This window comes from Heterocephalus glaber, unplaced genomic scaffold, assembly GCF_053883595.1.
Source record: "Heterocephalus glaber isolate CG9 unplaced genomic scaffold, H.glaber_assembly_v1.0 deba00001472, whole genome shotgun sequence".
In the NCBI taxonomy this organism is placed as follows: Eukaryota; Metazoa; Chordata; class Mammalia; order Rodentia; family Bathyergidae; genus Heterocephalus; species Heterocephalus glaber.
In genome coordinates, this window is record NW_028258315.1 from 39,612,627 (window position 1) to 39,639,522 (window position 26,896).

Below are 26,896 nucleotides of genomic sequence, written 5' to 3' on the forward strand. Positions count from 1 at the left end.
GTGTAAAATGCATTTAAAGTTTTAACAGTTTTAGCACTGAAGAAAAGTTCAAGTCCAAAGTCTTTTCTGAGACTCAAGGCAAATTCTTATATGTGAGTTGCTATAAAATCTTTAAAAATGTTAAATATTTCTAACATACTATGGCACATTGTAACATACAATGGCACATTATATCCCCATTCCAAAAGGAATAAATAGGTGGACAAGAAGAAATCAGACCAACACAAGGCTGAAACCCATCAGAGCAGACTTTAAATCCAACAATTCTATGTATAGCATCCCGGCCAAGTTGTGGACAGATGTGAGCTCTGAAGGGCTTACTAGGCCCTACCCTGATGCTATTGCTAATTGCAAGCCTTCTGGCTTCTCCCTTGAGGTAGCTTTACTCACAAACTTTGGCTTTCCTTAGCAGACATTCCATGTTTCTGGCATCTCTAATTTCTTGGGATCTCCACTACGCCTTTGGCATTACCCTCACAGCTTTACATACTGTCCTCATAGGACACAGTGACTGGTCTCCAAGGCCTTCTTCTGAAATCAGGTATAAGTCTCCTTGACCCCACAACTCTTGCATTCTGCTTGCTGGTAAAGCCAGCATCACAGGGATAATACTAAGATCTGCTATCATGTCAAGTAATAGACAAGCTCCCTTGGATCATGGCTGCAGTGGCCTCTTGAGTACCGGAATGGCTAACCCTGGGAAACTCTTTACTATTTGGCCCCCAAGATGTTGGGTTTCCTGGGGCTCTACTTTCAAAGCAAAGTCTTTCACTTTTTCAACTTTAAACCCCTAAAAGATGGGGCCTTGTTAATTCCAGAGATGTCATCAAGCCATCTTTCCTGTTTTTCTGATGTAAAGTACTTGCCTTCTTCTTAATGCTAATCTTTTTAGCAACCAATACTCACCTCTGCCCTAACTTTCCAGGCTCCAACTTTGTAGGCCCCAACTTTACAGGTCCCAACTTTATAGATGCTTCTTTTCTGTCCATTGGCAAAATTTTTTCAAATCATTCCAGTCTGGTTTTTGGTCCTGATTCTTATGGTAGATATGGCTAAAAGGACCCAGCAGTACTCATTCCACAGTTTGAATATTGGGTGGCCTTGAACTTTCCTTTGCCAGATTAATTAGCCCACTGCCCTGAACTTCAATAACCTGCAAAGTCTTAGAACATGGGAAAAAAGCAGACAAATTTTCTACCAGGCATAAGACAAATGGTTTCCATTTCAACTGCCAATGGAATCCTTGTCCTCACTAGAAACTCCCAGAACCTGGTCTTTACTATCAGACTTTCTCTCAACACTCTTATCTTTTGAGCTCTGATGAACATTGTATCAACCACTGCTGACAACATGCAAGGTGTTCTCTAGCTGGCATCTCCAAACTTTCCAAACTCCTCTCATGAACAACTTCCAAAGGCTTCTAAACCACATGTTCTGGTTTTGTCATAGCAGCAATCTCACATCTGTGGTACCAGTATCTGTATTAGTCACTCTCATTGTTGGGACAAAATACCTGATACTCACAACTTAAGGGCGGAGAAGTTTACTTTGGCTTATAGTTTTAAAAATTTCAGTTCATATTTGGCAGGCTCAAATGCAGAAAGAGCATGTTGGAAGAGTCTGGCATGGAGAAAAGCTGCTCACATCATGATATCCAGGAAGCCCAGAGAGAAAGGAGGAGCTGGAGATCGGGATATAGCCTTTCAGGTTATGTCCCTGTTGACCTGCCTCTTTTCATCTGGTATCCCATCCTAACAGCACACTTGGCCAAGAACTCATGAGTGGATCAATCCACTGATGAGCACAATATCACCATAATCCAATTACTGTCCAAGAGCTCAAACTTAAACACATGAAGCTTCGAGGGGACATTCCAGATCTAAACATAACACTCCTTGAAAAGGCACATGGTTTTAAAGGTTAGTTAACCTTGAAAAAGCGAAAATGTCTAAATTTGAGATGCTTCCAAGTGATGCCAATAAATCTCCATATCTGCTCTATTATCTCAATTGCACCCAGAAAAATTCTACCAATTAGTTAATTAACGTTAGGAACAAACCAAATTACTTTAAAATGCAACTAAAACACAAGCCTATAAATTGTAATTAAAACTGCATACTGTTGGTATAAATTTTTCAAAATATTTAAGGAGGATAGATTTTAAAGAACACACATTTCATGGGAGACTGATAAAGAGGAGCAAATTTATTCATATGGTGGATTTTAAAATAATGTGTTAATTAGCCCTTTAGCTACAACAATTTAGAAGTTTAGATAAAAAAAAATGTCTACTCATTATAGATGACTAATATAAGAGTTCATCTTATGCTTTTGATGGTCAATAAACTCTGTTTTTTCTTAATAATAAACCAACATGCTGAATAACAAAAATAAAATACAAGTGAAGAATTCATGACAATTAAAAACAGCTAGCACTGCTGATTTGCAAACTCTTATGAGGCTGCTAATAATATGCCTTTCTAACATCATTATTAATCAACAGTATTCATATGTAGTACAGTTTAACATAGTAACAATTTAATGTTAAAATTTCTTCAGTATTGAACTTATATATTTATGAAATGAATAGATTTTTATTTAAATGTATTTATTAATTACATATCAAATCAATGGTTTTATTTTTACTAGTTATCTTCCAGTATCATTAGTCAAATGGACCTTGGAAAGCTATGCTTTTTTTATTTAGTGGAGGAAATATAATTTCAAAAGATGGCAGCATTTTAAAAAATGCCTAAAGTATAATACTTACAATAATTTTAGATGAGGCATGAATTAAATTGGTTTATTTCAATAATACAGTACTCAAGGCAGACCGAAGTTTTTGATTGATCTCACCATCCCAGAGATCTAAAAGAGACATCTAAGGGATTTGATATAGTATTGGAATTTGATATTTACAAAAAGATTTATTTTATCAAAATGTTCATCCATATGCCTTTATTGAATCTTTTTCTTTTGACTCATAAATTTGTATTTTTTCTTTTGCTCTGTCATCAACATCATCATTGACCCTACCTTGATTTTTACCCTGTTAGTGTGGATGATGTTGGGTTGGCTGGGGTCTGTGACAAAAGCAAGGGAAGCAGAAGCACCCTATTGGCTTTTGGTCATAGTTGTGGAAAGGAGCCCAGAGTCAGTATTCTCTGATTGAGAAACAGTTAGCAGAAGTGTAAGAGGAAGTGCAGACTAGATACCTGATAGAGGGCTGAGTCCAAACATAGACATCTTGTTCCAGGAGTGGAGTAGCCCAGGCCCCCACCCTAACACAATGGGGGAAGTACTTGCAACAGAGAGCATGCTTCTCGGCCAGCCTGTTGGTGGCCAAATTAACAACAGTTTTGGGACCTGTGATGCACACGGCACAGGAGACCATACAAGATGACAGACTTCAGGTCATGAGACTTAGCCCCTATGTGAAAGGAAAAGAGAGGCTGAGGCCTGGTATACCCATGTGTCCAGTGGTGCCACAACCCCACAATGGATGGCAGTTGATGTCCAGCTCAGTATGGAAGTCTTTTGGTTTAAAACTGGGACAGGCAGGTTGAACCAATGTGCAGAAATGTAGGCAGTGAGGCTACTTATAATGCATGAGGACAAACCTCTGCATATTTTCATGGGCATTTGAGCTGTATACTGAGGGCTGATGCTCTGGTAACTGGCCTGGGTGACCCAGGAGTGACAAATAAGGCATCAACCTGATGTATGGGTGACAGCCCATTGGATCGTCTCTTGAAAGTGGAGCCTGCTTGTCTGCAAATCCAACCCACAGAATAAGGTCCTAAGGTAATGAAATGAGCCTTAATTCTTCCCTTGTTGGGACCTATGTGGCTAGAGTCCACTACCAAAGGATGTGGAATTGGCCCATAGACCCTCTGATGGGAAATTGGGTGTTGCTCTTGGAAACTGGAGGGAAATGATCGAAACATGTCATACAGGTACAGCCCTGGACTTCAACTTGTCCCTTAAGGACCTTGGTATGCTTTCCATCTGATACCAAAGACTTTATCCTGAAAGGAAGTGACATTGTGGCTGCTTGGCCCATCACTCTGGGGGTAGTGGGCCTCGCTTCAGCTCCCTTACCCCCCGTGACAATGGGAAACCATGTCTGGCAATCTAGGTGGCAGGGGGGTGAGATGATCCCAGCCACAATCCCATCACAGGATGTACATATGGCCTGCAAGCTCCTAGAAGGGCAGGATCTCCATATAATGGCTTCTCTTTCTGCCCTGTCCTTCTGACAAGGCTGACAATCATACTAACAGCATCATCTCTTGGGCACATATGTTTGCCCATGTACACCAACAGTAATATTGTTTGGTGTGCACCAAACTCCCGATCAATGCAGCCAAAGACCTCCCATGGAAGATCATGCTGGTGTCTCCGCTCAATTGGGTTGACTGGCAGGAACAAAACCAGACCAGCCCCACCTGGGACTAACAATGCCAGGTTGTCAAGGCACTGATTTGGAAGAGCGTGACCACTTCACAGGATGGGGACTTGTTGTGTATAATGGTTGGGGCTGGATGACAAGAAATCAAGTAATGTTGCTGGATGTAGCCCTGCTTTGTAGTCAACAGGTAAATATGTTGATGAGAAACTGGACCATGGAGTGGATGCCATTTAACCCGTGTAATCACATATTGGTGATAGATGATACAAATACTTGATGGGATGGCCACAAGCTCATAGGTATGGTGCCCAAGGATTTGCCCATTATGGAAGATTTGGGGATCCACAGGCTGGCCATACCTACCCACACACTGGTCAGGACACTACACCTGAGGATTTCCATATATTAAGGACACTATCAGGCCCACTATTACAGACACACCCTAGAATTGTGGCACTGTGTATCACAGATTGCACTGTACTTGCTGGGCAGCCTGGTGACTTTTTCTGCAGGTCTTGATAATACCAGAGGCAGGAACTATAGACCTAGCCCTCCAGGCTTTGATGTTGCTCATGGACAAAACTTCCCAAATGAGAAAAGTGGTTTTGCAAAACTGCATGGCTCTTGATTTGCTAACCAGAACACAAGGAGGAACTGGTGCCCTTTTGGATATACAATGTTGCAGTTTTATCCTGGACCACCAGATGCAGGTGCAGGAGGCCTCACATGAAACGGATGCAGAGGTGTCTGCAATACAGGCCTTGTGACAGGACCCTGTTACCTAGTGGTGAGAATTCCTGGGATCCATCTGGTGCTGGATGGCCACAAGCTGTGTGGTGGCAGCAATAGTGTTAGATGTATTGTGTTGTTCTCTTTATTGCTTTTGTGGTCTGTGTACACAAGGGTCAGCTCTATGGGCTGCTCATTAGAAGTGACATTCCCCTGACCTTTGAGGGGGTGGGATAAAGGGAATCACTTCTGATTGATTCAAAGCCTGTGGGGCACCTGAGGACCCTTAAGGACATGACTCTGTTATCTGGCACATGTGAACAGCGGACACATGCACGCACATGCATTATGATGTAAAGCTGTGTAGCAGCCTATAAAAGGCCCAAGGAATAAAGACATTCTTTTCTCGTGCTCTTGCTTATCATGGTCTTGTTTACAACATGCTTTCCTTATCCTGGGGACCTCACTCATGAAAATACCCATTCAGCCCCCCAACCCTGACAAGATCCCATTGACTGCTCCTAATCAATAACTGAGGAACATGGGAATATCAAGGCAGACATTGGATTCCCCTCACAGGTAGCTTTGGCTTGATGACTCCCTTCATTTTACCTACCATTCCTGATTGTTGTCTAGGGTACCTTTTTCCATCTTTCCTTCCTCTCTCCCTCACTAGAAGTCAGAATCATTTACATCCTAGACTGATAGTTCTCCTCTCTATATTCTTTCCATAGTAATTTATAAAAAAAATGTTTGATCTCATCTTGGATCTTGGAATCTGCTTCTCAAATTAACGCAAGTGTTACCAACAGTGGTCCAAGTAAAAAGAGGTAAGTTGAATGTTTGGGATGCATTCCAAGATGGGATGGGCCATGGATGTAGGTCATATGAAGTAGTAACTTCATTGTTAAAGATTTTACCAGTATTGACCTGGAAAATCATCTCAGTGGAGTAGAAGATACTCTTGTAGGTTCAATGATGTCAACATTCTAAATATATGTGGTAATGAAGCCTATAAATACAGGTGGTCATTGTCAAGTTGTGTTGACTGTACAGAAAGATAATAACAGACTAGGCGCTCTGAATAATAACCCCAGGTGGTATGTGTAAGAGGCCTTTGTTCCCTGTACAGGAAGGGCAAATATAGATGAACAGTAGGTTCACTGGGGACTTCACAGACATCTGAATTCTCAGCAACAGAATCTCTTTTATGTGAAAGTCAAGGATGGAAGGGAAAATCTTGGATCTGGAAAACTTGGTATGAAGCTATCTATATGAACATCTCTGACTGGCATGACCTTACCATCCCATGGACTTTCTGGATATGCAAAGATGGCTCACCCTTTCCTGGCTAGCACTTACACTGTGCTAGCAGATACTAGAGTAATCTCTTTCCCACAAGACAGCTGGTGGCCCCCTGAGGTGCTTCCCCACTTTCTATCCAAGATGACTGGCTGACACCTAGGTTAGAGTCACAATATGAATTTTCTCCTATGCTGGAATTATACAAAGATGATAAACATAAAGACATACATGAATTATTTGGTAGGTACCAATCTTGTCATTGGATTTTAGGGAACTTCATTAAGCAACTAGAATTTAAGGCTGGATAAGCAAAAATGAATGGACTTGAATTTGTTTCATCAAGACATATGATTTATCACCCAATAAAGACACTGAAAAATGGAACAAATTTGGTCCTCTAGTGGCACTTTGGAGCTTGGGAGGAACAATGGCTGACTCTCAACAAAATATGAATGTCTGGATTTCTGTGAAAGATGGTAAAGAAAAGGCTACTGAGTATCAGGATATGGATAAGATGGCTAATATTATGTATTAGTTTAAGTGATATATAAGTGCCAAGATATTTGGTTAAACATTATTTTTATGTATGCCTATGAAGGTATTTCTGGATGAAGTTAACATTTGGTAGATCATTTCAGAGTTAAGTAGATTGTCCTCCCCAGAGAAGGTGAACCTCATTCAATCCAGTAAAGACCTGAGTAGAATAAAAGACTGAATAAGAATTCTCTCTGACTGGCCATCTGGGCTGGGTCATCAGTCTTTTGTCTTTGGACTTGGCCAGAGAATACAATGTACACATTAAGCTATCCTGCTTTTCAGGGACTTGGACTCAGACTGAAAACCATACCATTGGCTCTCCAGGGTTTGGGCTTCTCAGCCTCCCTAATTACATGAGATAATCCTTTATAATAAACTTCTTTATAAGGATATACAACCTACTAGATTTATTTTTCAGAAGAATCCTTACTAATACAGTGAATATGCTGGAATGAAGATGTTATAAGGCAAAAGAGATGAAGAATGTAGGTGTGGTGATGTTTATGTTGCCTATTTAATTGAAATAATTGAATTGACAGATCTAGGAGAAAAACTCTAAATGCCTCAAACTTGGCCAAATATTGGCCCTCTTTGCAGCTGCATTGCCAGATATGATGTTTTCTAAAAGCATATAATTCCCTAAGACCTTAGGTATGAAATAACATATTATGCAGTCATAGATTTGATAACTGCATCTTTCCATTCCAATTAGAAGAAGGGATCAGACACACTTTTGATTCATATGGGGTGGATAATATTCATTTATATATTTACTTCAGGTATATGTTAACTGTCTTTCCTTGTGTTCTAAAATGGTTTTAAGAGATATGGACTTCATAGAACATAATAGTTTTAATTTCATTGACAAATCATGCCAGTTGGACCAGACAAGCAAACAAGTGGCCAGAAGATTGAAGACTTTCTGATCATTAGCTAAAAGCCACTTGTGGTGGATTGATTAATGGTCAACTTGTATTACCCAGCTGAAATGAATCAGCATGATCTGGGCATGGAGGATCCACCTGAAGACTGTTACCAATAGCCATAAAAAGAGAACTGTAGAGGAAGATCTTGGCCTGTTGATTTGCTAGGGGAAGCTTGCTGTAGATGGTTTTCCTGATGCAACCTAGAATGTTCTCATCGGAGGTGGAGCTCAGGGCCTTGCCGTTGCGGGAATGGCTGCTGTTTTCATCAGGGAAGTTCTGATCTTCACCGTGAGCATCACTTCCTGGCTCGAATGTGGATCCTTCAGCTTGGTGGCACAAATCCTTCATCTCACCAGTGTAGATTTTCTGGCTTCCACCACTGGCCTATGGGCCTTCCAGGTGCAGATCCTCAATACAGACAAGCATGAGACATTATCATGGGCTCTAGGCCACTGGCTGGACTTGAGGAGGACATTGAACTCTAGGTCTTCAGCTGGACTTGTGTGGGAAACTGCTGGGATCCATGCCCTCAGTTGAATCCTTTGGGCTTCTAGTGTACGGTTAATTTCTTACACTCCTTTACATTTGACTCTTTGGGTAATTATCATAAAATAACCTTATAAGCTATGTGTTCTGTATTTAATATATTCCTTTGCTGAGTCCTTCTGACTACAACACCATTCAAAGGAAGAAAGACCTCAGTGCAAACCCAAGAATGGACTTCAAAGTATAGCAGTGGAGATATTTACTCAATTTTTCTATAAGTGATAGTCTATCAGCTAAATTCCCAGGTTGCTACAAGTCTTAAAGGCTTCCATTGTTCTCTACATATTCCTGTTTCTCATAAGCACCTACATTTTTTTATAGTTCTCTTGTGAGTCTTGCAACCCCAAACTTCATTTTTGTATTGTTAGTGATTCTTCTGTAGCCTTCTGATAACACGTGCCAGAGGTCCTGAGATACTAAGAAATGCCACATAGAATTTCTTGGGTTTCAGATATACTCTTCTATGTTCCATTAGGCTTAATAGTAAGGATCCACCAGCCACCAGTCATTATATTGATCCCCTTCTTTTCCCACTGGTTCAATAGTATAATGATCACAAAACATTCAGGTGACAATGCCAGTTTCCTGGAACTGATAATATTCATCCTGAAAGATCCTTCCCTTGAAACCAAGGCATCTAAACCAGCAGATCCCAAAGTTGTTACCATGAGAAGTTTTGACTGGTAGATCACTAGGAATAATTCTGAGAAGAGCAACTCCCTTTTGTACTTCTTCACTCTTTTATCTTTGAATTCTGGCTTGGGGAGAAGCAATGCTGTATTTCAGTTGCTAATTTAGACTGCATCCTAGAAAACACTATGCAAATGCAGATGCAAAGCATTTGCCATATACCTGGCTGGTATTCTAATTCAATCTTTATAAAGCTAATCTACTGTTCCCTCAGGCTAACTGCTTCAAAAACAATGGAAACATAGTAAGTTTAGAATTCTGATTATAGAAGCCAAAAGCTACTGTAAAATTTTGTAAAATGAATTCCTTCTTGAGAAGTAAGACTGGGTGGCATGAGTAAGAGATTTTATAACTTTGGGGGCAAAATCAAGATTGATATGTCTTTGGCCAACTCTCTTTTCAGGAAAAACAAACAAATAAGCAAACAAAAAGATATGCTATTAAATTTTCTTCCTTCTAGAAATATTTCTTTGCACTGATATTTTTTAGGGCAACTTTACTATGATGGGGTCATGGTACCACATCTGGTGTACTATGGTGGGGAATGCCAGCGTATTATTCAAAACTAGGCCAGTTTTTTCTTTCCCAGGCAATTGTTCAGAGTGTGTTACTGCAAGGGACCTGAAGAGTGGATTTGTAGCAAGAAAGAAGACAGCATAGCAAGGTCAGGAGACACAGAAAAGGCAGCCACTGTTGAAGAAAGATACTTGTGCATTTAGGCTCATTTCAAGCCTATTTGATAATGTGGTTCTGCAGTGAACCCCACAAATTACAGCTGAGAGGGTCAAACAATTCTTAATTTATATAGTTAACTTATATTTCATGGTAAACAGTCAGTCCATGCATAAAAAGTAGGAAGCTGATTTTCAAATAGATATCTAAATACTATACAGTAGCTTTCTTATGAAATGCTGACTTCTGTGATTTACCTATAGGGCCCTATTCAAGGCTCCATAGAGAACATCCACATACTAGCTGCTCTGAGCAACATTTCATATGCTTAGTCTCATGGTTTTATATAACGAGACAAATTTTGTGCAGCCCAGAACTATTTTATTCTTCTTTTCCTCTGAGTTCTTCTAAATTTGGCGCTCTAAATGAAAAAATTCCATACGTTTGTTAGAGGAGTGCATTCAAATAAAGTATATATTATATAAAAACAAAGAGTCCTTAGTCATTGTGATTCTTTCTTAGTGATACCGTATGCCAGGTCCACTAACTTAGCTTTTTACTTTTACTTTAAAGAGGACAATTTTTTTCCTTTTTTGTTTTTTTCGTGGCACTGGTGATTCCACCCATGGTCTTGCACAAGCTAAGCTAACACTCTGCCACTGAGCTATATAGACATACCCCTAAAGAGGATATTTTTAGAAGCCTTAAGGCACTGGATTTCTAAAAATTTCACCGAAGTGGCAGAATCTCAAATTTTCATAGGCTTATTTCTTTCCATGGTATGCATTTTTCCCATCAAAGTGTACTGGATATTTTGTTTTGATCAACTGTAATAATTGTTATATCAGGATCGTGTAGTATATCAGACTGACTTACTGTGGAATGCTTGGATGCTAAAATTTTCTGCACATTAAATTATACTGGAGTGATAATGAATTATGACTGTGAAGCCATATTGCTGTCCCTTTCAGGTGAAACCAAACTGCTTCTAAAGTACAGACAAAGAAGAATGGGCAAAAGAATATCTATACATAAGGCATATGTTGTTTTTCTCCCAAAAGGAGACCATATATGTAAACATAGTGATCATGCTTGCAATCCCAGCACACAGGAAGGCTGAGGGAGGATGACTGAAAGTTTTTTTGTTTTTTTACTGGGGATTGAACTCGTGACTTTGCTCTTGCAAGAGGCAGGCGGTGGCACCACTGAGCTAAATCCCCGGTCCCAGGATGATTGCAAGTTTGAGCCTGCCCTGGCCAGTTTAGGAAGACATTGTCGCAAAATTTAAAAAATAAAAATAAAAAGGGTTGCAGCTTAGAGCAAAGGGTCTGGGCTCAGCACCCAGTAATGGAAATAAAAAACCCCAGGAAACAAAGACCATATCTGCAATGGTAGATACACCTCTGCTATCTGTCAAAAAACAGAGTTTTGTTTTTGACTTACTGTTTTAGTATAGAGAAATTTTATTACATCTTTCCCACTATAACAGTCCTAATTTCACATTTGATGGAATCAATATGGAGGGTTTTTTATCAGTTTCTTAGCATGTCTATTATGACTGTTTATTTAAGTCGGCAAATAATCATAAGAGTTTTTTTCTGGTATCTACCAGATCTACTATAAACAGAACAAAGTCAAAACTCCATTATTACCTGAGTTCCCAAAGTTCCCACTGTTACTGGTTGATCACAGTAATATTTTGGCTTTGTTGGATTAATTTAGAATTAGTATTCAATAATCCCTCTAAAATGTGCACTTTTTTTGTAACACTTATTCATTCAAGTAAATAGTTAAAAGTTCCTCTGGGGAAAGTCTAGAAGAAAGTTTTACAGCATACATCTTGGGCATTGTGGTAGTGTTCTTATTCAAAATGGACTCATTCTTTATTAAGGATTCTTTTTACTCAAGGTATTCTGGGACTGTGAACTAAAGTTCGGAATTTAGGGAAAAAATTGTGAGCCTAGTGATGATTTAGATTGGTTCTCAAAATTTATGAACCAAGAGATTTTGATTATACAAATTTTGTTAAGATTATAGTGGGAACAATAATCCATTGAGAAATATATCTAAGCATTAAATGATTTTGATAATTCTTTCAGTATTCATCCTCATTAAAGCAATAATGGATATTTTATCTCTGTTGATAAAAAGGTGCCACTTGATTTCTGTCTATTATTCAGTCATTGCCATTGAACTCTGAAAACTCATTTTGATGGCACCAATCTTCCAATCTAATTTCTGGTTTGGAGAGACTTGCCATCAGGGAGAGTGTTAAGATATGCTCTGCTCACCAATATATTTTTCAATGACTTAATTTTGGAGGTATCCTATTGACTTTACTATGGAAAATAGAAGCTGTAAGTTGTTTCTGATAAATTTATCCCCTTGTTTCTATCTAAGCCCTTAGATAATTTTATTCTTAGTTTACCTATGAAGTTCTAATGACAGCTCTGTCTAAGACAGTCCACAGTGGGCTTCATGTTTCATTCACTGTAAGGGCCAAGTGCTAGAATCACTGCCAGATGGTCAAGCTAATACGTCAAATCTAGACTGCATAGTTAGTACATTCACATTAATAACTCTATATTCTTCCCAATATTGTATTTCTCCTACCTTGAGAATCCAAGCCCATGCATATTCTTAAAATTTCTATTAATATTAACTGGCAAAACCTTGTGATTTATATGATTGTATAATATTTTTCTAGGTACACTTGGTTTTCATACCATAACATAAGTTTTGCTGGTATCTGAGTCTAGTTATAAGTGTAGAAGGAATGAATTGGTGGGAGAAGGAGAGCTTAAAAAGGATTAGTATTCTTTTGTGAAAAACAACCATCCTTAGAAAATGAAAATAAGTGACTGATAATAAAGATAATAAATCTCAGGGCTTCACGAATTTTCCTAGCTTTTCAATAATTTGTTAACCATATTTGAAAATAACTCATAAATTTTCTAATTTAGTATGTGTCAAAATTTATACAATTGCATGATCAAATATGAAGTTGATTTTCAGAGAATTTGTCCCGGAAGTTACAGGGATAAGTTTCTTTTCAGAACAATAATAAGAAGTTTACCTACTTCCTTACCCAGGCCTTGGATTAGGAGCTTGTGAACTCATCACCTTCTTTGTAGAAGTTTGTGAGTATCATTAGAAGAAACCAAACAATGTCATGACATTTATAATCTTTATATCCCCTATAATATACCAGCTCTCTGATTTCACAAAGCTGTACATAGCTCTCACTGTCTTTTAGGTGACTATAGCTGGTAATTTGAGTAAATGACTTCACAACATGTGTCATTGCCACCACTGTTCAATTTACAAGAAAAAAACAGTCACTAATGCCTTTGAAGCAAAATACATCAGAGATTCAGTTGTCCCCATTTTAAAGGTAACGTTGTGCTGGAAGCACTTCAATTACCAAATCCGTCACCAATCTGGGTTTGATCAGAAAACCAGAACTGTTCCATATGTGTTTGAGTTTGAAATTCACAGAGTCAGAACCTAAAATGATTCCTATGAAAGGGATCGAGCCTGTTCTCAGGTAAAACTAAGACATCAGGGAAATAGGGTCAGAACTGGACTGGAGGTAAGAGACAAATAAAAGTATTATTTAGCTAAAGTCTCCAATAAGAGGATGATAAGGCAAGTTATTATTATGATAAGGAAATAAACAAGGACAAAAAAGCTTACATAAATAGAGGAGGACCTAGCTGAGTAAAGATCTGCGAAGTTGCAGATAGAATATAGGAAAAACAACATCCCCTGTCAATCTAACACTGTGTAGCAGAAAGGAAAGCTGCTGATATTAGGAAAATCTATAATGAGCTGTGGAGTGTGAACATGTGTAGGTGTCTGAAAGCTGCACCTGACTACATGACCTTCTGGAAATTGCCTTCTGTTCCATTTCTGACTTTCAAAAAAATCTCCTGAAGTTCTTCTCTGTGAAAAACAATAATTTGGGAATTGTGTTATGAAAAGTGAGCACATATGTCAATAAGACCAAATTTGTCAATCAAGTTTTCAGATCTTATTCATAATTATTAATTTTTGTCAGCTTGCTCTTCCAGTCATTTTGAAAGGTACATTAATATCATCTACTGCCGTTTTGGTGTGAAGTATTTCTTCTTTTGGTCTTTTCTACTTTGGATCCTTCCCATCTTTTCTGATTAACTGTCATTCTTTTAACTTCCAAAACTTAAGCAGATACTTCAAAAATGGTAAAGACCAAAAGCAAAATTCTCTAGGACTTGAAATCAAGACACTTGGAAAACAACTACTTGGTGAAGAAAAATAGGAGAAACTCAGGAATAGGAAGGGACCTGAAAGGAAAGTTAGAACTACAGAGAAACTCGAGAAACTGAGCACAAAGCAGAGAAAAGGATTTAGCAATTTGAAATGCTAACCTCAGCTCCCAGAGAGGGAGACCTGTCTCCCTTTACACAAGGTTACCTGGAGAGGTTCAGCAACTCCAGGGAGAGACAGCAGACCACATTGGCAGTACTATCTCTAGAAAAGGTTATTGTAAACTGCAAAAACAGCATGGGGTTTTACTCCAAAAGTAATTTCTTCTATGTGGCAGGCTAGAGTGGGAGAAAAAAAAAATCCGTTACTGCTCCTGCCATATCTCACAGTGTTTTATCAGGAGCTACTTGGGGAAGGGCTTAGTTGGTTAAGACTGAGCTACAGAACAATTACAGAACAACCACACTTTGGGGTTTCTGGTGTCAGCCTTTCACAGTGACTGGCCACAAGTGACATTTGTATACAGGTCAGGGGCTAGACATAGACACCTTGAGAAATTTAAGGTCAGGACGGAAGGTTACAATGTCCTGCCCTCTGCAGTGAGAAGCCAGGCAAGTCCTATGTGGATTTTGGAGGGGTTGAATCTGAAAGTGCTGGCGTAAATTCCAGCAAGTGGATTACTTAACCCTTCTCCCAGCATGCCCTACTCTCTACATCCAAGATGAATTCAGTGGTCTATGTGCTTTCCCTACATTCCAATTGGCGGGGAATATAGCTCAGTTTAGCTGATAGTAACTCACTGAGGCTTCTCCATGTCTGATGGATTCCAATACAGGAGACCATGGGAAGAAACCATTCATTCAAAAACACAGAAGAATTTTTCAGACTCATTTCTTTTTTTCTTCATTGTTTGTTGTTTTTTTCCCCTCCTTTTTCTTGTCTGTTCTTTTCTGTTACTTTATCTAATTCTATTAATTTTCTCTGCTTCCTAAGAGAACTCTGTATCTCATTTTTATTGCCCCTTTCTCCTCTTCCTCTATTTATTTTTCAAATTTACTTCTTTCATTTTCCCCTTCCTCATCCCCTACATTTTTTATTAGTATTCTTATTAAGCTGTTTTAATCATTAGATATTTAAGTGGCTTTATGCTAGTATTGTTGAATTATTTTCTACTATTAATGGTGATATAGTTGTTGCATTTAGTAGATATTTACTGTATGCCAATATTTTTGTGACTGTATCATTATTGCAGGTCTCTTTTCTATTTTAAAGATGACACAGTGGTAGCTTTTATTCGTTCTTATGGTGTGCCAATATCCAGTTTGTCTTTGGTTCTATTATTTTTGCTGAATTAATTTTTATTACCAGGGTGGCATAATTGTTGCTATTGAATACCAGTAACTGGTTTGCCTTTGTGACACCAATGCTGGAGTTCATTTCAGAAGGATAGGATGCTGGGCCAATTACACTATATGCTTTCATCCCTAAATTAATAGAGGCAAACTCAAGACAGAGTCAAAAGCCCATAGTTAACTACATCCAGAGTACATCTTGCAAAGCTGACACTAACTAAACTTATGTCTATACTAGCAACAAAATCTTTCCACTATCAATGTCCCTCAACTGTCATCACACGCACACACACACACACACAAACACACACACACACACACACACGAAACACGAAAAAATAAGGCAATAAAATGCCTCCCCCAGACTCCAAATTTCCCAAAGTCATGGGGACTTCATGGGGGAATAAATACAAATGAGAAGGGGAACAAGGGATAGAGAAATGGGAGAAATGTATTCATTATGTTCCAAAAAGAAGCAGTCATAAAAATGAAAATTCTTAAAAAACCCACAAAAAACCTCAAGCAGATTTGGCCTGACGTATTTTCCTGTAATCATTTTCTTAATTTTACCTTTGTGGTTTTAAAACATGCATAGATTTATGTGAGCAATACTACATCAGGATTCAAAATCACTCCATAGCATTAAAATATCCCTCAAGTTACCCATTTGTCAATCCTTTCCCTAAACACTAACCTCTGACAGTGATATGTTTCCCATCACCAGAGTTTTAAAATCTACAAAACCATATTTCTCCTATTACTATTGCTTACAGTCAATATTTATTTATAGTCAGCCGTGTTTTGATTATTTCCAGTGTACTTTATCATCATCATTTCATTTCCATTTTTCTTTCTAGGATATTTGCCTTCTACCTGATGAACCGCTTTAATATTTCTGTTATACTTGGGGCCAGGAATTTAGCTCAGTGGTTCAGCCTCTTGCCTTGCAACAAGGTCTCGAGTTTGATCCCTGGTACTAAAATAAATAAATAAATAAATAAATAAATAAATAAATAATTGAAAGTTAAAAAAATATTTCTGCTATACATATACAGGTGATTTTTTGCTTTTTATTTGCCTGGACATGGTTTTTAGTATTTATGTATTGATTTATTATGTTTGGCTTCATATTTTAGGGGTAGTTTTCAGGGTATAGAATTAGAAGAGGTAAGTCTTTTGCTTTTAGCATTTTGAAGATATTCTGTTATCTTCTGATTTTAATTATTTTGGCTTAGTAATTAGTGTCAGTTTACAAGTTTTCCTTTGAAAGTAGTATGTATTTATTGGTTGCTTAAAATATTTTTTTTGTGTGCTTAGTTTTCATGTTTGCAGACACAGTTCTCTTTTGTATATTTCTATATTTTCCTCCTTTTTCATTCTGTGTGTTAGCTTAAACCTTTTTTACTAAATTATTATGAGCATACTAGTTTATCCTGAATATTTTTAGCTTTCTGAATAAACTGAATATTTTTAGTTTTTAGTTTAAATAGATTGCATTATTTACTGCAGAATTTCTAAATTTAATTAATTAATTGATATTTTTATTATCTGGAGAAGTTCTTCACCTTTTAAATTTCTGTGTTTGTCTCATTTTCAGTTTGTTTTCCTTGCCTAGCCTTTGTTTTATGCCTGCTGATAGTTCACATAATCTTTGGTTTGTGACAGATATCATATTTCATAAATTGTTTAAATGATATTCTTCTTGTTAAAATAGAATTTATTTTAGCTTGTGATAGCATATAGGTTCCAGACACATCACCGTAATATCCACAGAGACAAAACTGTCTCAGGACTAGATTGCAGATTTGTAAGCCTCTAGTTCATCTTTACTTCAGAGTATAGCTCTCCTTGAGCTGGTAGTGTATTGCATCCCTGTCCAGGTGCTAATAGCAGCAAGTGGAATTCATTTTTTAATCCCTTTTGTACCATGAAACTATATAAATTTTAATCTTATTTCTCTCATTTTTCTGTTTATGTGCTCAGTCTCTTGCCCTGTAGAGTTTAGGAAAATGAGAAATTCCTCATGCAGAATTAACTTCAAATGACATGAGATGACATAGCTTGGACAAATATGGGTTTACAGTCATCAGTTCTCCTTCCAAATCCCTGGCTAAGCATTATGTATCTGGGAATTGATAGGTCTCACTTGACTTCTTTTTCCATCATTGACCAAAATCAAAGCACCTTATTGAAAGTCCCAGAGTCCAGCAGCACTCAGCTTTTCACTACAGTTGCCCTACGAATGCTGTTGCCTCAACAGATCTCATTGATCTGTTTACAAAATTTCTATTTTTCATGTTGTTTGGCTTTCTATATTTTGTATGGATATTTACTTTTCATATTTTTGTCTTGATGGAAGTGTGATTGTTCTATAACATACAGGAGCATAATCCAAAGCTCAAGTCTCTTCTTCACTGTTTTGGGAACAATCAACATGGAGCCCTGATTTTTTGGCTAATGATGGGTATAGAAATCAAGTGAGATATATAGCATATCTAAGAAATATGATTTCATCAGAATATTAAAAGGTTTAGAAAAGTTGATCCTATCAGATGCCACAAAAGATGACTTACCAGTCAGTGCTACTCAGAATAGTTAACTTACTCTTGTGAATTACAAGGTCTTGTGGTTATAGTTTACCTCCTTATTTGATCATAAAATTTTCCTAGAATTGTAGATAATACACACGCATATATAATCTGAGTCAGTTTGTACTACTGACATCCAAGGAACCTAATCAATTTACCCCCCCAAAATTATGAAACTACAAAAAGAAAAATTACTTTTTATTCATCTGAATATCATACATTTCTGAAGCTTATGTTTTTACTGTGTGTTGAGTTGAATTTTATGTTGTTTTTCAGACTCTGGAATTGAGTAGAAATAAAATATATCACCTAAAATTAATCAAACTTGAAATTTAGAAATTCTGATAATATAAACCACAGAAGAATATTATAATGTCATCCAAGATGAATCAAAGTTAAAATACAAGTAATCCAATCATGTAAACCATGAATATAAAAGAGCAAATCAAATACATGATTCAATGAAGTCATTTATGGGCACAATTACAATTCATTCTAAAATATTCCCTGATAGTAGTTGTCAAATAGAACTATAGGGAGAAGAAAATACTAAAATATCAATATGTGTTTAAAATTAAATTTTTACAAAAAAGCATGAATAAAACAGTAAGAATAGAGTGACTACTTTTAAGAATTATAACTTTGAATTTAAAAATTGTTTCTCATGCTGTGTATATGTCATGTACACAGAACTAGAATAGACAGCTGAAATAAAAGTAGAGATTTCTATAAACATAATAGGTTATATTAAGTCAGCCATTATGCTGGATATGATTTCCATTTAATGTCAGAAATTGGCTTTTGAAGATGGCATTCTAAAAAGTCTAAGCTTTCAATTTTTGCAGCTTCTAAATTGATTAAAGTAAAAAAAAGTGAGTGTTAAAGAAACATTTAAAGAATATAGTCATTCAGCTCTCTTTGGGGGTGGGGGCAGATAGTGCTTTGTTTTTATTACATAAGGAAAAGACAAGGAATGATTGAAACCAGCAATAAAGAGATAACTATGTCAGGGCAGGAAAAGTACTCACAGCAGAGCTCTCTAGCCTTTCACTATTAGAATATAAATGTTACATCTTGAAATAAACTAGAAAATGAAGGAATATCTCTTTCTTTTTAAAGTACCACATCAGACGAGGTGAGCTTTTTTCTGAGAATCAGTAGAGCTGCCTTCTGAGGTTTCTATGATCAAAAATGGGAAAAGCACTGATGTGGAAAGACTGATATTTGAATCTCTTGAAATTGGTTTTCAGCACCAGTAGTGTTAATGGAAAGGATAGCAAATGCCCTAACCCATTCATTCACACAGTGAATTGTGCATGGGCAGCTGGGGAAACCTAATTGCAAACCAACACAAGAACTCTACTCAGTATTTGAAGTGTATGAATATGCTTTCTTCACAAAACTTGTTTTATCCCTGAAAAGAATATTGTTATTTGTAGCAAATCAGGAGGTGGGTAAAAGTAACACTTTAACACTGTTCCCTGGGACTAGTACAGGTTATTCATTGCAAGTTTCTCTTGTACTGGCATTATAATTATCTCTTGAAGAAAACATCTTAGTGATAAGAATTCAGCTTTCTCTCAGCTTTGTCACGATGGAAATTTAAAAAAAAAGAAAAAAACCAAAGATTTCTCTCCTAAACTCTGATTCAGATTTAACACATTGCTGGTACCTTTTCAAGAGTGTTTTCATCTGACTGTGGTTACCCCAACTGGTTACAGAATTTTGAAACTATTTTAGTCTCTGCATCATACTTTTTATTGAAACAATATTCTTAGAAACTAGCACTTAGCATAAATTTCATGCGTAATAAATATTTATTAAATTAGTTATTCTAGTCCAAATCCATCTGAATACCAGTAACATAAATTAGGACAAAGTCCAACATTCCATAGGTAAATTAGGAATATCATTTACGAGATACGTAATTTTACATTCAGCAACTTAACCTCTCTCAATTTCAGCTTTATAATCTATAAAATTCTGCATGATTGTCCTGTAAATTATGGCATAATATGTATAAAAGGTCTTCCATGGAGCGTAACACATCATGGAAGCTATTGTTATTATTTTTATTAATATTTGCAAATGCCAAATAAACTTTTATCCTTTAGATTTATTCACTATTTTAATAAATGGTTATTTATACAGAGCTAAATTTCAAAGTATCAAGTCATCATGAGTCAAGTAAAAATAGCTCTTCATCTCTTCCATCATATATTTTTTCCAGAGCACACACAACTTTATTACTCATTATGCAGTTTTACAGAGGTTTCCATAATTTCTGTTAGTGGCGCTACCCTATCTCGTGTCTGTCCATCTAATAAGATTCTGAAGTCAGTAACCTAATATTCAGACTGCTTTCTTACTCTCTAGGGCTTCCATCTACTGCCCTTAAATGCACTGCTCAAGTGCTCAAGAAAGGGCACTGAATGAAGTTGTTGTGATGGCTGTTTTAACACTTCCAGGAATTGACAAGACGTGATATTCTCAAGAGTGGCTATTCAAGAGTATATTTATTTATTTTTATTTATATCATTTTGTTGCAGCCCTAACTACATATAATAGGCAACTGAGAGTCTGCTAAAGGGAAGATGTTCACTTTTGAGGATTAGGACAAGGCTGTTTGGATGATAATCTGCTCTGCAGAAAATACTAGTGCTGAAAGATGAACCAGTTTCAATAAGAAAAGCACTGTAAACATTCAGCCCATCAGCAGTGCTATGGTCAGTTTAATACATGAGTCAGAAAAAGTAAGTTGTTGCTCTCTACATTTACAGGTGCATTTAAGTGGCTGACTGGTCACAATGTAAAGAAAGCAACATTTATGACTAGAAAGAAAGAGAGGACAGGTTAAACCAACTATATTTTCTTCTAATGATAGCTGCCACTGGCCTGTTTAAACTGTTATGATTATGATCATTTATGTGAATTAAGTTGTATTTACAGAATATTCATATCAAAATGGGAATACATTTATGTCTTTCTCTTCCCTTACTTCCTATTTTTAGCCATCTGCCATGTCCTCTGTGTCTACCTACTAAAGCTCTCATCTCTGTTCATACTGACTGTACATTACAGCTAGCCTTCTATCTTGCCTTTGTTCCTGGCTTTGATGCATTCAACCCATTCTTCTCTGTGAAATACTTTTCATTTACCTACTTGTTAAAATCTTCCAGCATTTCCTTATTTCCTTTGAGAAAGATATTCAATTTTCTTACCATGTCCTCCCACGATTTCCTGGTATGGTCATTTAATGATTATTTCTTTTTTCTAAGAACAAGTGGAAGCAATAGATTATAGCTCTTAATTTAAAGCCAGAGAGTTTGCAAATCAGTATTGAAGAGGAGAAATTTTCGGAATCTGCCCTATTCTTTGTCAATGCCTCTGTTTGCTTAGAAAACATTCTTGCTTGCTGTTTCGTTTTTCATGATAACTGTGCATTATAATGTGTTTATATAGAGCTCATTCATATTTTATATTTCACTCACAGCTAGGACTTGATGTTCTCTTGTTGAACGTAAACAGTCTCACAGAACAATAACATGACAAGGCCACCCTGTGACCATGTCGAAATGAGAGCAAACAGAGATCACTTCATATTTTTGTCTAATCACAGACAAAAACAAGGTCACTCTTCCTATCACAGGTACTGTACACCTCACTTCCTGGATAATTTGATTACTGCTGCATTTTGATCTTTAAGTTTACTCTAGTCTGCCTTTTTTCTCCATAAGATTTATTAACATATCTAATCATAGAATTATGCCCTGCTTCCTGGTACCGCCTTATCCACAGAAAATGTCTGCTACTTTGAATCTTTGCTCAAATCATCTAAACCAAATCTAAATTCTTTAAGAAGTCCTTTCTTATATCCTTTTACTAAAATACTCCAAAGCTTCTCATGCTGCCTTGTCTCTGTGATTGCAAAAAGAATGGAACTCAATTTATCCACAGCTACAGATGTGTTCCTGGTGGTCTTTGAACAGAGAGCCTGTCAAATATGACCTTCTATCTACACCAATCACTTCATGATAGAAACCAGAGGATTTCACTTAAAGGCTGAAAACACCCACATTTAGGCTGAGGAGTCTTTTCTCTTTAATGCAGCTCTCTTATTTACTTCCTTATGATTCAGATATAGCTTGTAATTATTTTATGTATTTGTTCATTATCTGCTTTTTTCTCTGCTTTCTTCCGTAGACTTCAACCCCATTAGAGGAAGTGACTATGACAATTCTTTCTATTTTTGATTCTGAGTGCCTACCACATGGCTTAGCATATTGCAGATGCTAAAAAATACTTTTAGAAAATATTTTGAAAATTCAGAAATAAACCAGTAAGATAATGCCTAAGAGCTGAATGCAGAAAATTATAAAGTTGAACTGAGGAACATAAAAAATAAACAAGAGAAACACTAAATGTTTCTGGAACCAGAGGATAAATTTTTAAATATGTGAATTATCTTTAAACTTTATTAACTTGCATTTAGAAACTTAAAAAAATTAGACCTATACCTCATATGGCATAGCAGAATAAATTTCACATGATCTAAAATTTAATGTTAAGGAAAAGCCTCATTAGTTAGGCAATGGTCATTATATACTTTCATTGAGTACAATACATAAATTGAAAAAATGCATTTTTTGAAACTAATCTGTTAATATTTTAAGAAGACTTAACATTATTGTGCTCACTTAAAATGCACATCCTGATATTTTTTTATGCACTGCTCCTTTATCTATTAATTTTATTATTTGTTCATTTATTATAGGTGAGCATCCTCTCAGATTTACTTGATTTTAATTTTTAGAAAGTTTTATGTTTATGAAGAAATTATAAAGATACTATAAAGACCACCAATATACTTCACATTCAGTGTCCACTATTTTTAACATCCTATATTAGTATAGCATGTTTCTCCCAATTAGTGAATTGATATTGTTATATTTTTATCAAGTAAAGTCTATACTTTTTACAAATTTTTTTAAAGGATTTCCCTTTTCCTGATCCTAAATCTCACCTGGATATCAGTAATCATTATGTCTCTGTTGACTCCTTAGCTCTGAGTTTCTCAGACTTTGCTTGTTTTGGGTAACTTTGAGATTTTGAAAAGTATAAGTTTAGCGTTTTATAGAACACTACTGTATTGAAATTTATATGGTATTATTCTCACAGGAAGTTTTGGGTTATGGGGTTTTTAAATCATATCTTTAATATCTTTTCTTAACAGATAAAATGATAACATTTTATCACATTATATCAAGAGTACATTCTATCAAAATGAATTTTCATTGATACTGACAGTGGTCACCTGAGTGAGCTATATTTAACACATTTCTTCATGAAAAAGTTTCCTTTTCCCCCATCTTTACCATGTTCGTTAGAATAAAGTGACCATGTAATGACACAATTAAAAATTTTTTTTCTCTCAGATGCAGGCAGAGTATTTAACTACAGCACCCCTGTAGTATTTAACTACAGCATTTAACTGAGCATCCCTGATGAAAAATCTAAAACATTAAATGCTGCAAAATCTGAAACATTTTGAGTTCTACATAACACAAAAAGTAGAAAATTCCATGGATGACTTTAATTGATGGTTCACAGTCAAAACGGAAGCACCATAAAAATATTGCATAAAATTACTTTAAGACCATATATATATATAACAAAATATAAATATGTTTAGAATTAGATTCCAGTTCCCAACTATCTCATTTTATTTATATATATATATATGTGTGTGTGTGTGTGTACACAAGTATTCTAAAATCTAAAAAAAGTTTCACATCTAAAACAAGTCAGGTACTAAACATTTTAGATTATAAATATTCAACATATTCTACCTGTATTTGGAATTCTTCGGCAAATGGCATTTTTTTTTTCTTTCAGTACCAGGGATTGAACTCAGGACCTTGTGCTTGTGAGGCAGGCTCAGTACCACTGAACTAAATCCTCGGCCCTGCAAATGACATTTGAATCTTTACTTTCATTTCTTATTTACTCAATCATTTCTTTATATTAGTATAAAACTAAAAACAGTTATCTTCTGCTTTAGGTTATAATCTAATGCTACTTTATTTTATTCTTCAAATAGTTTCACATTTAGCTACTGGGTGTTCTACTGGCTTCTGTGTGTTTTTGGTATATCCCATCAATGCAATGTATGATTGTATGGGTTTTTTTTTTTCTCCTTGCTTTGTTAGTTTTCCTTTTCTGTTGTTGTAGCATTTCTCTCTCTCTCTCTCTCTCTCTCTCTCTCTCTCTCTCTCTCTCAGCTTTAGAGGGTACTATAAGCTCATTTTGTGTATTTCTTCTTCCCCAATTCTAGACTCAGCCATTCCTCCAAGGGTCCCTGGTTCCATTTATTGGAGAATAATATTAGAAACTTAGATTTGGAAGCTAAGTATGTTCATTTGCTTCTTGAGTGTCCTTTATGCTCTCTGTATGGAACTATATATGTATATCTTGACACAAATGTAGGTACATAATTAGTAATGGTTCTATGTGTAATTATCTGCATCTATATTAAAGTGAACATGAGTTCATACTGATATCTCCAATTTAATCCATTATCACGAATCATTTTTCTTGCTTATCTGTGGCTTCCCGCATCAACAGTAGGATATTTTACTCTTACTTGAACATACATTTATATCAGAATTATTCATCTATACCCCACAAGAGATAATTTTATTGACTAGCGTACATGGCTTGTATCCAGTTCTCTTTGCTTTTGGTCTGACAGACTGCAATCATTTCCAAAGTTAATCAGGATAGTGACTTTTACTCAAACACCCTCCCCATTTAATGAGGTTCTTTTATAGATTTGCAATACATTAGTTTCTTTTGTCACAGAGTGATTTCCATGTCAGAACAGCTTGGAGAGCATGCATTCCTTCCTATCAGTACTCAAATTTTTAAAATTTGCACACATTAAGGATGATTCTACTTGCTATAAAGATGTTTTGGTTTGAACAAATGTATAATTTCATGTATCAACCATTACAGAGCCATACAGAATACTTTCACTGCCCTAAAAGACCTCTTTACTTCATCTAGCCAACACATTCCACCCAGAACCCCAATAACCTCTGATGTTTTATCTTTTCCATGATGCCACATTAGAAGCATATAATATGCAGTCTTTTCAGACCTCTTTCACTTATAAATATGCATTTAAGATTCCTTTATGTCTTGTCCAGGGCTTGACAGAGCATTTTTTCATTATTGATTATTATTTTATCATATATACCTCAGTTTGGTTATCCATGCACCCACTGAAGAACAAATTGATTGTTTCTAGTTTTTGGTGATTATGAATGAAGCTGCTATAATCATTCATGTGTTGTTTTCTTGTGTAGACATAGTTTTCAAATCACTTGGGCAAATACCTAGGAGCACCATAATTGCTAGATAGTGTAGTAAGATTATGTTTTTCTTTGTAAGAAACTTTCAACCTATATTATAAAGTAGTTCCACTATATTACTTTCTAAGAGTTTTTATATCGGGACACAAGTACTTTACCAAATATGTGGTCTGCAACTATCTCCTACTCTGTAAACTTGCCTTTTCTTTCTTTCAACTGCACACAGCAGAAGTTACTGATTTTAACAGAGTACAACATTATTTTTTCTTTCATGGATCATGCTCTTGGTGTTTTACTTAAAAACTGTACCAGACCAAAGTCACTTACCTTTTTACCTTTTTTTTTCCCAGAAGTTTCCAGACCAAAGTCACTTTCACCTATGTTTTTTTTCCAGAAGTTTTATAAACAGTTTTTGCAGTTTATATCTATAATAGTTGGGTGGTACTTTTTGAGATGTTGACTCTTGGTAATTTTAAGCCTCATCTTTTCATTAGGTTTCTGGACAAGCTGGTAAAATATCTCAAGCTCCATATTTTGATACCAGTAAGAAGGTCCAACAAGAAGCCCTTGCCTGCATGCAGGATCCCTAAGCCAGCATCAGTACCAGCTTCCAACATAAAATCTCCATGCTCATTTCTCATTTCTGCTGTCTTGAGGCATTTGAGCCCAGCCAAGGTAGTGTGCTATGATTTGCCATGACAGCCTTTGTTATGCAAGTAGTAATACTTTTCCTACCTTCATGATATGTGTATGGTGTCATCAATCTTGATATCCAAGGCAAATTTGGGTGGAGTCTATCTTCTTTTTGCACTAATTGGTGCTGTGAAGGAGATGTCTGGAATCTACCAATGCCCGGGGGATAGCTAACTAGTTTTGCTCCCTGCTGGCCAGCAAGCACTCTGAGCTACTCCTGCCGAATAGCTTGCTCATTGATCTGTGCTTCTGTGTGATGCATTTTATGAGTTCTACCAAGCCTGTTATGGATTTACCTGACCTAAGTCACAAGTTTGGTTAATTGGCATTTCAGGACAGGTGTATGAGGATTAGGATCCTTCATAAAATGACCCAGGGTCAGGTAACTGAGTGGAGATCCATTTGTGTGTCTTCGATTGAATTGTATATCTTAATCCCAGTATCAACTGTGACTGATGCCAGACTCAGGAAGTGCCTTATCTTGTGATTACTGGCTGTGTGTCCTTGCCAGACATTGGTCCTTGTTCAATACAGTTCTCAATGAAATGACATTGTGTGTTATATGGACCCAGTGGGTGGTCACTTGTTTGAAAGAAAAGCAGTTACTATTTGAAGACCAGGCATTATTTGGAGAATTGAATTACTGAGACCCATGCTCCTAGGGTAGGTTGTTCACCAGGGCCCTATAAAATACCGCAGCTGTTGTCTATGCCTTTGTTGCAGCAAAGACCTTTGCCATCAGCTATAGGGAATAACACTCACTTACCATATTACCCCTGGGGCCCACAAATTAATTCAATCATGGCTTAAAACCAGAATCCTTAAA